Source organism: Panthera pardus, unplaced genomic scaffold (assembly GCF_024362965.1).
Source record: "Panthera pardus isolate Hobbes unplaced genomic scaffold, ASM2436296v1 HiC_scaffold_7, whole genome shotgun sequence".
Classification (NCBI taxonomy): domain Eukaryota; kingdom Metazoa; phylum Chordata; class Mammalia; order Carnivora; family Felidae; genus Panthera; species Panthera pardus.
This window is the reverse complement of record NW_026527002.1, coordinates 17,173,706-17,187,537: the sequence shown is the minus strand read 5'-3', so window position 1 is coordinate 17,187,537 and position 13,832 is coordinate 17,173,706.

The following is a 13,832-nucleotide window of genomic DNA, read 5'->3' as shown; positions in this document are numbered from 1 at the left end:
AAAAAGTGCTAAGAATAATCTTTTAAGGAAGGAAATCAAACTTCTTTATAGTTACCCGAAACTGAACTCTAAATACTACATATGATAGCAAGAATTTCAGAAAAATGGTTTCATTGCTAATAATAATAATAATCTATTTGGCTACAGTTGTTAAAACATTTAATTGGGGGGAAATAATGACTTCTGTTGAATTCATCCTGTTAAATAGTTAAGCTTCGCCTTTAACATTATTACTTTTTATTTCCTCTTGTCCACTTACAAAAAAATGTTTTAATGCCAAAGAAGTATATTTCTGTCATAGGTTCACATAACATTTCATTAAATTGCTAAATATGCTAACAACTTTTGGTAGGCTGGAAAATCTCAAGGGAGAAATTGCATACTTTCACCCAAAGGTTCAAAGGAGCATGCTGTTTTACTTAATGGTGCATGGTCGGGATAAGGGTATTACTAAAATAAAGCATTACTTGGAAAATTAATTTAGTCTGTTAAATTTGCATCTGTCTCTGTGGACATTTAACAAATATTTAAGGTACTTAAGGTACATTTTAAATATTTCTAGTAGATAACTATTTGGCATTAGATTCTTCACTGTGCTCTCCTTAACAGAGTATATATGAGGACTGGGGATGGGGTATATTTGGATCACAGTAGTATTCCATCGTCTGCAAGGAAAATCCTAGGTTAAATTTCTGTCATTTCACTCAGCTCTCAGCAATATGACATACATTTAAATTCCTCTGTAATGAAAATTTTAGAGGATAGGGAAGTATCTTTTTAGAAGTATAACCAGTTCCAACAGACTTTAAAAATATTCTTTTTCCGATTATAAAAGTACAGTGCAGTTTATCATATGGCAGTTATGCATCAGTAGTTACATTAAAAGTATATACATACCCATTTTAAAAATCAGAACTTAATAATAAAAGGGATAATGTGGAAAGTAAAAGTCCTACAGTGGAAAAGGGTGTTTGGGGATAGAGTAAGGGTGAGGGAATCTATGTTACCTGTTAGTAAAGAGTGGTTTTGCATGTTTATAAGGTTTATTTGGCCAACTACTTCAATCTGCAGTTATAGATATCTTAAATAGTGGTTTTCTTATCTATTCATGGGGACTTTATTTAAACATAGAAGAAGCTGTGCAAAAAGAAAAGAAATGCTGATTGACCTTGCTGAAATTATGTCATTATTTTAGTTGAAATTGCTTTTTAGGTTAAATTATTCAATAATTTCACTTTCTCTCATGGGTCCTCATTTGATATTCATGAAAGCAACTAACCAGTTATTGTCAAGAAAAGAAAAAGTATTCAGGCTCCAGTAAGATCTCTCTCTCTCTCTCTCTCTCTCTCTCTCTCTCTCTTTTCTATTGGACAGAGGTAATTCTCTATATATTTTTCCAGCACATGATTTAATCTTTTTCTTTAACCCCTGGTATATTAATTATAGTGCCATTCTGAGGAAATAAGCCAATGCAGAAAAAACATTTCTGCAGTGGCCTACATGATCCCCTTAAAAATCAACACATGAATTGTATTTGGCATAATTATAAGCTTGCTTGTTGGCTCCACATAAAATTGTATTCTTAGCTGGAGGGGAGAAGAAATTATAAATCACAACAGACTATGATCCAAACTTATATATTAACTATCTTACTTTGAGAGGATGGCTTAATCTAAATACTCTTTCCTAACTCTATATAGGTTATTGCAGATTATATCAATCATATTGTATTTGAAAAGATACGAACTTGAACTCTTCAAGCATTGGCAGATTCTATTTTAATCTGGTAACAGGTTCTTTTTTTTAAATCATTGCTGGAGGATGTGACATCTACAGATTCCCAAATAACTTAAAACTAGTAGGGTACTATTTCTACTTTTCTCTATGGTACACACTTTAGATCTTTTAGTTTTGTTTTTGTTCTTATTGTGACTTTAAAAATATCCAGGGGTGCCTCGGTGGCTCAATCCGTTGAACATCCAACTCTTAGTTTCGGCTCAGGTCATGATCTCCTGGTTCGTGAGTTCAAGCCCCACATCAGGCTCCATGCTAATAGTACAGAGCCTGCTTGGGATTCTCTTTCTCTGCCCCTCCCCCACTTTCTCTCGTTCTCTCTTTCTCTCTCTCTCTCCCTCTCTCTTTTTGGTCTCTCTTGGTCTCTCTCAAAAATAAGTAAATAAACTTTAATAAAAATATCCAAAAGCTAAGATTCCCAAATTTTAAAAGCAACAGTAGAGAACTATAAAATTGTAGATCTCAAAGAAATTAATATGCATTTCTATTACATATTGGTAACAGTATGAAACTGTTATAACTGAAAAAAATAAATGCCCTTAAATCCTATAGATTTGCTTCCCACAGACTTTGAGGACAGCACAGATGGTACTGCAGCACGGTTGGGAACATGGGACATTAAGTATTCTTGCCTAACTACATAAACCGGGGAAGGGCTTCCCTTCCTATGTTTATACAAGTCTTAGTTTCAACTCATAGGAGAAACCAGCTCAGTGAAATACACCTCAATCACTCAAACTCTTTCATTATAAACTACCATAGCATTCAGCTGTCAGAAGCTTTTAAATTATAAACTGAAGAATAAGCTTGTTAGGCTTAAAGATTATGTCAATAGTCATTTCCTGTGCATATGATGTTACTGAAGAAACTCATGCATTCCTGCCTTCTCAGGACCAAGAAGTATGTCCATGGGGAGTTCTGGGGATGGACTTAAATCACTTGTCTCCATTTTTATGGTCAGTGCAAAGTCTAAATAAGAATTTATTTTAAACATTCTTATTTTCCAGTAAGTTCTGAAATCACTCAATTTAGAAATTTTAAATGTGTCCTATTATAAAGTATCTTAGTGCTTTACATAGAGGGGCTTACCATACAGATCAATATATTTTTTTAATTAAGTTGTATTTAAAAGAAAAAAAAAGTCCCGCACCAGATTGTTTGTTCTTTGCGTGCAGTACATCCGTGCCTCTTGCTGATTGTAAGTTCCTATACTGGAGTCATCTTGAAATGTAGGGTATAACCAAGTGGAAAAAGTGATGTGCTACAGCAGAAACAGAAGAATCAAGAGAAGGAAGAACGGTGGGAAGTAGGAAGCTATTTCCAGATCCTCCTTTCAGAAAGAGGAGGCCAGTACCACCATGGAACCAATCAGATTGGAAGAGTGTTATTCTGGGACATACAGGAGAGCCTGCCTTCAAACGGAGACCTGACTTTGGGACAAGACCAGAACAAGGACAAAAAGCTGCTAATGCTGTGCCACACTTGAGGCCCAGAGAGCAGCCACAAGGGGTCTCAGGAAGGACTAGGCCAAGGTAGTTCTACTTTCCTCTCTGGCCAGACAGCCAATGCCAGAGGCTGGACAATGTTTACAGTGATGGTAGTGGTGGGAATGGCTTGACTCAAGACAGAAACTTCTCGTCACTCAAACAGTAAGTGCAGTCTTCCAACCCCTCAACCCATGAAAGCCCCACCGAGACTTCGGCCATTCTTGAGATACACACTCATTACATTAGTGCCCTCCCTTCCCTTGTTGAAGCAGGGCTTCCTGCAAAAATGAATGGTGAGCGGTGAGACAGCGTATTACTCAAGATCCACCTCTAGTCCAACTTGAGGAAATGAGGAATGGGGAGGCCAGAAGAGATGGAAAAAGAAATAGATTCTAGATAAAAACCTAAATCCCACTTCCTAGTAAGAAGTGAGTTGGGGAATTACCTATGTGACTACATTGCCTTAGGGCATGAAGTAGTTTACCAACGACAGGCAGGTATCTTGTATTTTTAAGTACTAACCTGATTCAGTAGTCTGCAGGCTCCCCTATTCACTGAATTAAGGACCTCTGGTTAAAGGGAGACTCCTAGAATGAAGTCATTATATACACCTTTGAAGTCACAAAAGTGAGTCAGCATTCCTAGCAAGATAATGGACCTAAAATTCAAACTTTATTAAGAGAGAAAATAAAATTCAAAATTCCAAAAGTTGTCCTCTATGTATTAAGAGCCAAGATTGGAGGCATAGAAACAGTTTTACGCTAAGTGGTAATAGAGGGGTCAGGCCAAGGGGCAGATGTAATTCCCCCGTGTCATTCGCTGTGGGTAGAATGAGGAAATGTGGGGCAGTGAGGATATGGAGAGAAGGGCTGGCCTCACCACACTTCTCTAGGTAAAGCCTGGAAGGCTGCAGACCCCTGGAAGAGCCCTGGATTCCACCCAGACTGGTGAGAGGCAATGGCTGAGTGGGGACCCTGAGGGCAGCCGGCATATTGGAGCCAGTTGCAGAAGCCAGGATGCCAGGAAATCAGGGAGATGGCAGACTAAGGGGGCCTCAAAACAGAAGGCTGTAAGCAGGACTCAGGGCCCCAGCAGTGACATCAGCATGACACCAAGGTAACAGACGCACTGTGTCAATCAGGTCTAGACCCAGAGGACAGAAAGGCATGGGGGCTGCAGTCTCTCGCTCCACCTCCTTTGGATACATAACTTCTTCCTGAAGCTAACCAGAGACTGAAGGGGAAGGGCAGGTAAGAAGCCCACTGAGAGGAGAAAACAGCCCTGATAGAGTCTCAACATTTATGTGACTGCATATTTAACTGCAGTATTTAAAAACATCGGCAGATGTTTTTCTTCAAGGGTGGGGATTCCAGAATAAGATGAAGTTGGATGCAGGACAGAAAGCTACCTTACTTTCTTCACACTCAAGTCATGGCGTGGACATTTTAACCCATTTATACCATGGAGATTAGCTATTTGTATTGACAAATTTACAACGAAATTGTATTTTTTTTACCTTCCAGTTTAGAACACACCTCAATGAGTGACTGTGATGACACCGAGGACATTCATGGACCTCTGTAAATGGATTAGGAAAATCCAGAGTATGAGAAGCTGGCCAGGGATGCCCTGCTAGTCAGTGGCAGAGCCAGGATTCAGACTCAGGCTCTGAGAGTTTGGTTCTTACCTGCTCTGGGCTGCCTGCCCTGTTGTCTACCTGGATGCTTCAGGTATTCCAGTCTCCTACCCCCAGTCCTGTTGGAAAACATCCTTCTTTGCTTCTGATCTTTCACTGTGATAAGCATTTGGCTTAGTGTTTGCCCTCAATAATATTATTTCCCTTGCCTTTTCCTCCTGTTCCCCTCAGCTCACAAAGGTGATGTGAAATAATAGCTGAGAAAGTGCATGTAGACAGCAGAGAAGTCAGGAATGTCTTCTCTGGCTGGTTAGCTCAGTTACATGGAGGGTAAAGATGGTAAGATGAAGCATAACACACATACCAAAAACAAAGCAAAATGAAAACAAAAAAAAAAGCCATAAAGGAAAAGATGGATAATTTTGACTACATAAAAAATAAATTCGTGTTAACTAACCTGAATTTAAACAAATTTTAAAAATTAAAAAAGTACATAAAAATAAATTCATAAAATGAAAGAAAAAAACATAAGGCAAAAAGACAAAAAGGAAACCAGGGCGGGGAAAGTCACAACATACAAGATAGTCACAGTAAAAATTTCCTTTATATAAAATCAGCTCTCAGGAATTAAAAAGACCAGCAACTCAGTAGAAAAGTATGTAAAATCGGGATCACCTGGGTCGCTCAGTTGGTTAAGCTTCTGGCTCTTGGTTTTGGCTCAGGTCATGATCTCACGGTTTGTGAGTTCCAGCCCTGCATCGGACTCTGTACTGACAGTACAGAGCTTGCTTGGGATTCTCTCTTTCTCTCTCTGCCCCTCCCATGCACTATCTCTCTCAAAATAAATAAATAAACATATATATATATATATATATATAATTTAAAAAGCAATGGAACAACATTTCACCTATCAGAATGATACAAACTATCTAGTTACAAGACAAATAAGTCCTGAAGATATAATATACAGTGTGATGACTATGGTTAACAATAGTGTATTATATATCTGAAAGTTGCTAAGAAAGATCTTAAAAGTTCTCACCACAAGAAAAAAATGTGTAACTATGTGAGGTGATGGATGTTAACTAAACTTATTGTGTAATATTTCACAACACATACATATATCAAGATATTATAACACATACATTATCAAACAATATAAACACCTTAAACAATGTTATATGTCAATCATGTATCAATAAAACTGGGGGGAAATGGTTAACTGGACTCAGAAGGTAAATGCTAATTAATTTTTCTGGCATACTGGAGTTAACTTGTTTTAACCAGGCCCTAATGCTTGGGAATGTGTGTTTTTGATGAAAATAAATCTCTAGATTTATCCTTGTGCCTTTACCCACCTCTCCAAGATAATATTAAATGGAGTAATGTGGGGGGAAAAAGAATGCTACAAATTTAAAATACCTACTATTGGTGAGGATAAGGAAAGGAGCACACTTTTGAGAGTGTGAGCTCTTTTAAATACAATTTGGCAATATCTCTCAATATTTTAAGTGTATACACTCCAACTTAGTAATTCCACATTAAAGAATTTCCCTGAAGATACACTTATATTCACAAATGTAAGAATAATTATTGCAGGACACATAGGTGGCTCAGTCAGTACAACATGTGACTCTTGGTGTTGGGGTCGTGAGTTCCAGCCCCACATTGAGTGTGGCTTATTTTAAAAAATAAATAAAATACTTTTAAAAAAAATTATTGCAAGTATTCATCATTTTTTACCTTGCAATTTGTAGATTTAACAATGCAGTATTGCCTGCAGTACTGGGCCACACCTAAGTAACCTATCAAAAATGCAAACCTGAGGAAGTAACACACCTGCTCAAATCCCTTTAATGATTCCCTATTATCTAAAGGTAATGGGGTGCCTGGGTGGCTCAGGCTGGTTAAGCATCCAACTTCGGCTCAGGTCCTGATCTCACAGTTTGTGGGTTCCAGCCCGTCAGGCTCTGTGCATAAGGTGCAGAGCCTGGAGCCAGCTTCAGGTTCTGTGCCTCCCTCTCTCTGCCCCTCCCCCATTCACACTCTGTGTCTCTCCAAAAAAAAATAAACATTAAAACAAAAAAAAAAAAAAAAAAAAAGTGATGTCTAACTCTTTAACTTGGCCTATGAAACCCCTACCTACATCATTGCCCTTACTCTACCACTTCCTGTTTTACACTTTACATTGTAGCACACACACACACACACACACACACACACACACACAGTATTTCATGCTTCAGTGCCTTTATTCATAAATCGATTGGTCCACAAATATTTTTTTCATTATTTTTTATTGAAGTATAATTAACAGTGCTATATTAGCTTCAGGTGTACAATATGATTCAACAAGTCTATACATTCTCAGTGCTCCTCATAACTGTACTCTTAATCCCCCTTATTTCACCCAGCCCCCACCCACTTCCCCTCTGGCAACCACCAGTTTGTTCTCTGTGTTTAAACCTGTTTTTTTGGTTGTTGTTTTTTTTTTTTTTTTTTTTTTGGTCTCTTTTTTCTTTGGTCATTTGTTTTCTTAAATGTCACATATGACTGAAATCATATGGTATGTATCTTTCTGTTTGACTCATTTCACTCAACATTATACCCTCTGGGTCCATCCATGTTGTCACAAATGGCAACATCTCACTCTTTTTTATGGATGAGTATTATTCCACTGTAAATACACACACACACATATATATATAGTAAATATATATATGTATATATATGATATACCTTCTTTACACCTGTGGTGACCTTGTGACCCAATTCTGGTCAATGAGAAATAAGTAGAAGCCTTGGACCCTGATGAATTTCCAAAGCCATCTTACCAGTCCTGGACTGCCTACCTATGGGTTTCTTTTACATGATAGAATAAAATCCTAATTTATTTAAGCCCCTATGGTTGGGTCTTTTTTTTTTTTTTTTTCTTTTCTTTTTTAAGTAGGCTTCACACCCAGTGTGGAGCCCAATGCAGGGCCTGAACTCACGACCCTGCAATCAAGACCGGGTATACACACACACATATATATAGTAAGTATATATACACACACACATATATATAGTAAAAATATATACATGTGTGTGTATATATATATATAAATATATATAAATACATATGTGTGTATAAATATATAAATATATATAAATATATATGTGTATATATATATAGTAAATATATGTGTGTATATATAGTAAATATATATATATGTATATATATATATGTGTGTGTGTATTACACACACACACACACCACATCTTCATTATCTGTTCATCTATGGATGGACAGTTGGCATTGCTTCCATTGTATCTTGGCTATTGTAAGTAATGATGCAATAAACATAGGGGTGCATGTATCTTTTTGAATTCATGTTTTCATTTTCTTGGGATAAATACCCAATATGGAATTAATGGGTCACATGCTATTACTATTTTTCATTTTTTTTGAGGAACTGTTTTCCACAGTGGCAGCACCAATTTGCATTCTCTCCAATACTACATGAGAGTTCCTTTTTCTCCACATCCTCACCAACACTTTTTGTATCTCATGTTTTGGATTCTATCCATTCTGACCAGTGTAAAGTGATATCTCATTGTGGTTTTGAGTTGCATTTTCCTGGTGATGAGTGATGTTGAGCATTTTTTCATGTGTCTATTGACCATTTGTATGTCTTCTTTGGAAAAGCATCTATTCAGGTCCTCTGCCCATTTTTTAATATTATACTATACTATAACAATACTGTATTAGTACTATGCTAATATATTTTTTAATTTTTTTAACATTTTATTTATTTTTGAGAGACAGAGAAGGAGCGGGAGAGGGGCAGAGAGAGAGGAGGAGACAAAGAATCTGAAGCAGGCTCCAGGCTCTGAGCTGTCAGCACAGAGCCAGATGTGGGGCTCCAACTCACGAACTGCGAGATCATGACCTGAACCGAAGCTGGACACTTAACTGACTGAGCCACCCAGGTGCCCCCTATGCTAATATTTTTTTTAACACTACAGCACACATTGTTCAATGCTTACTGTATCAGTTAGGAGCTGCATTCCGCTGCTAACAAAAAAGACCCAACCAGGAGTTGCCCAGGTGACTTAGTCAGTTAAGTGTTCAACAATTGATATCAGCTCCGGTCTTGATCTCAGGGTCGTGAGTTCAGGCCCCACATTGGGCTCCACACTGGGTGTGAAGCCTACTTAAAAAAAAAAAAAAAAGACCCAACCATAGGGGCTTAAATAAATTAGGATTTTATTCTATCATGTAAAAGAAACCCATAGGTAGGCAGTCCAGGACTGGTAAGATGGCTTTGGAAATTCATCAGGGTCCAAGGCTTCTACTTATTTCTCATTGACCAGAATTGGGTCACAAGGTCACCACAGGTGTAAAGAAGGTATATCAGTCTGAGTTTTGTTGAGGTATTGCACTCCAGCTAGTTTAAAAAGATAGAAGCGGGGCGCCTGGGTGGCGCAGTCGGTTAAGCGTCCGACTTCAGCCAGGTCACGATCTCGCGGTCCGTGAGTTCGAGCCCCGCGTCAGGCTCTGGGCTGATGGCTCGGAGCCTGGAGCCTGTTTCCGATTCTGTGTCTCCCTCTCTCTCTGCCCCTCCCCGGTTCATGCTCTGTCTCTCTCTGTCCCAAAAATAAATAAAAAAAACGTTGAAAAAAAAAATTAAAAATAAAATAAAATAAAATAAAATAAAATAAAATAAAATAAAAAGATAGAAGCTTATTATAGGGCATTAGTCACTTACAGGATGAAACAAACTTGGGCTGAATTTATAGGAACAATTTCCAAAGTCATTCCATGGAACTGGGCTGCCAAGTCAGCTGATACTTCTGCAATGATCTGGATTCTGCCTACCAAATGGGAAAGTACCCCCACAGTGGCTGACTCTAGAAGCACACTGCCTCTGCTGCACATGTCAGCAAAATGGATGGCGGATGGCATGCTTATCACGTAACTTGATTTAGAATTCAGGTTTTGCACCAAAGCATTTTGATTTGCAGGACCCAATTCACATCCAGAATCCTAGTTACAAGAGAGTCTTGGAATATATAATACTTAGCTTTTCAGCCTCCAAAGTACAGAAACACAGATCAAAGGAGGCTGGAATAGCTATCAAGTGAGCCAGTCTCCAGCAGCTACCACAGGAGGCAGGGAGACAGGCTAACAAATTGGCTTAGCCCTAAGAAAAGGCACAAAACACAAAGTCAGGGTTTCATTATCAGGAAAGAGGGCTAGGAAGGCTATAGTGACAACAACAAGAATGTCTGCCATGGGTACTTAACCCAGTCTTAAAAGATCAAGGAAGACTTTCCTGAGAAGGCAAAGAGGGACAAGAAGAACATTCCAGGCACAGGAAAAAGCAAATGAGAATAATATTGAAAAGAAAGAGCATGGGTAAGGGGGATGGATACCCCACATACATTATTTCATTCCATCCTCACAAAAATGATAGGAATAAGTAACTATATCATTCCCAATTTTCAAATCAAGGAGAGCCTTGAAAGGCACATTAAAGAATTTGGATTTCAGGGTAGCCAGATTCTCCATAGGAATACAGAGGTGTTGGGTGTTAGGGAGCTATGGGTAAGCAGAGAGAAGAGTACAGACTTCTAAACAACATAAAACACCATTAAGTATAATGATAAAGAAAAGACTGGGAAAGGTTATTTGCAATGCATGTAACTATTAACTGACAAAAGATTAGTATCCAGAATATATAAAGAAATCCCATAAATTATAAATACTCCAATAAACAACTGGGTAAAGGCTAAGACTTATAGAAGAGAAAGCCCAAATGATTAAAAACATGAAAAAATGTAAGGAAAAAAGAAAATATATGGAAAGTTATCTTTCAACCTCATGATAAATGCAAATTAAAATAACAATAAATACCAATTCCATATTTATCAGATTGGCAAAAATGCTTAAATTCTGAAATGAGCAAGTTCTGACAGGGATGTGGTACAACCACCTGGAAAACAATTTGACTATATGAAGTATAAAGATGCATTTCTCCTTCAATCCTTCAACTCAGCAATTATGTTCTGTGAGAACCAATTCTTAACTATTCAAGTATTCAAGTACGTATTATGTAAGCCAGTTGTTAAATACTTAGCATCTTGAAATCAGCCATGATGGGAATATTTACACCACAGAAATCTGCAAATGCTACAAATCATGGTTTGGGCATTTTGTTTTGTTTTTAGAACCTATTTACCAGAATACCACTGGACACAGAGAAACTCATGCATATGCACAAGTACACATTGTGGAAGAAACATTCAGAATCTACACCATGTTTAAGTTAATGGAGTATTAATTTCAGGACATAATTTGCATTAGATCATCACTGAGGTACGAATAACATAATTTAACCTTAGGTTGAATTTTTCAATTACTTCCACATTTTCAACTCTCTGTGTAATCGTTCTTAATTTTTTTTTAAACAGTAAGAAAAGTGTATTATTTCACAAAACAAGAAGACTAAACTGGAGTGGCTCCCTGGCTGGTTAATTTGGTGACTATTCGATGTCTTTAAGTTGCTTGATTTCTTCTCCTTTCTACTTGCCATTTCCGGCAAGCTCCCCTCATTTAACAAGATGGCTGCAGCAAGGCCAAGAATTCTTTCACAGATGATGTCTAGGGGAAGAAGAGCTATTTCTTCCCATTTGTGTCTTTCCATCAAAGAAAACTTTCCCTGAAGTCTCCTAGCTAACTTCCCCTCAGGTCCCATTGGTCAGCTTGAATAATTTCAATAACATTCCATTCCATTTAGAATTTGTCAAAGGATTTAAGTAGTTGTTTGCAAGGCTTATTCTTAACATAAAAGTTAAATTTTTCAACAGAAAAGGAAAACCCTAGTGTCTCACATTGACAATTAAAGCCACTCGTTATTTTAGATCCGGGCAGAAATCATAAGTAATTTAGGTAATTTTCACCAAAATTATCTCAGTAAAGTTCATGTACTTCAAGTGTTTGAGAATCAACTTTCATTCAGATCAGTGCCCTATTTTCTGACAATTTAATGTATTTTTCACAGATTTGGAACTTTAACCTTGACGAGAGGTATAAATGCTATGATTATCTTAATGTCAATATTATGTTTAAAAATAATCTTGCCTGAGGTAAAAGGATCTTATATATAAAAGTCATGCATTTATGACTAGGGTCATTTACATTTCTCTTACATTAACTATACTTTGACATGCTTACTATTGAGCAAGGGAGAGCACAAACATATGGTTATTATAGCCAACTTCCTTCCAGTTCCAACCTCATTTTCTGCTGCAAACATCTAGGGGAACTAGGAGGTTCTCCAAATCATTCACTAATATGAAAAAGGACTGAAGGGCAAATGTATTAATTTACTAATGAGATTTACATGTGTAAAGTACAGACTATAGATTCTGACAGCTTAAGAGAAAATAATATCCTATATGCCCTGAATCCACACATATGTCCATCTATAAAATGTAAACTTTCCAAGGTAATCCTGGTTATACTGTCAAAGAATGGCTCTATTTTAAAAAGTTACTTTTGATAAACTGCTGTATCAGATTAAACCATAAATCTTTCCCCTTAAAGTGGTTTCAGTTATATCCGCAAACTGGCAACATTAACTCACTTCAGCAACGTGGAGACCAGCAACCCCCAGGGAGGTCTCATTGCTGGAGAATACCAAACACTTTTCATAATGCAGGTCAGGGGTGAAGGAGGGAGTGATGAGCTTAAGGGGTAAATTTTAGAAATGGTCTATTTTTGCAGTTGAGAGAAAAAAATGTACCTTTTTAATAATTATTTTGGGGACGCCTGGGTGGCTTAGTCGGTTGAACATCCGACTCCTGATTTCCGTTCAGGTCATGATCCTAGTGTCATGAGATCAGGCTCTGCACTAAGCATGGAGCCTGCTTGAGATTCTCTCTCTCTCTCTCTCTCTCTCTCTCTCTCTCTCTCCCTCTCCCCTGCTCACGCTCTCTCTCTAAAATAAAAAAAAATAATTATTATTTTAAAGTTTAATTATAAAATTGCATACACATAGTAAAAATCCAAACAGTAAAGAATGGTACACAATAAAAAATTAAAATACCACTTTCCCCACAAAACCCAAGTTTTACTTTCCAGAGGCATACATTGTAAACAGCTGCTTTTATATACTACATTTTGTTTATTCATTCATCCATTGATGGATATTTGGTTGTTTCTACCTTTTGGCGATCATGAATAACAACACTGCTGTGAACACTGGTGTACAAGTATTTGAGTCTTTCAATTGTCTTGGGTATGTACCTGTGGAATGCTGGATAATAGGGTAATTCTATGTTAAACTTTTTGAAGAAATGCCATACTGTTTTCCACAGTGGCCACACTATTTTATATTCTCGCCAGCAATGATACAATGGTTCCAATTTTTCTACATCCTTACCAATACTTGCTATGTTATTGCTGTTTTGATAATAGCCACCCTAATGGGTGTGAAGTATATATCTCTTTGCAGCTTTGATTTGCATTTCCTTGATAAGCTAGTTGTATATTGAGCATCTTTTCATGTGGTTATTGGCTACTTATATATCTTCTTTGGAGAAATGTCAATACATATCCTTTGTCGAGTTTTGCACTGTGTTGTTTGGTTTTTTCATTGTTGAATTTAGGAGTTCTTCATATACTCTGGATGTTAATCCCTTAACAGATATGGGCTTTGCAGACATTTTGTCCAATTCTGTGGATTATCTTTTCACTCTCTTGACAGTGTCTTTTAATGAACAAAAGTTTTTTTATTTTGGTGAAGTCCAATTTATCTAGTTTTTCTTGTTGTCTGAGTTTTTAGTGTGATATCCAAGAAATTATTCTCAAATCCAAAGTGATGAAACTATTCCCCTGTTTTTCTATGAGTTTTATGGCTTTAGCTCTT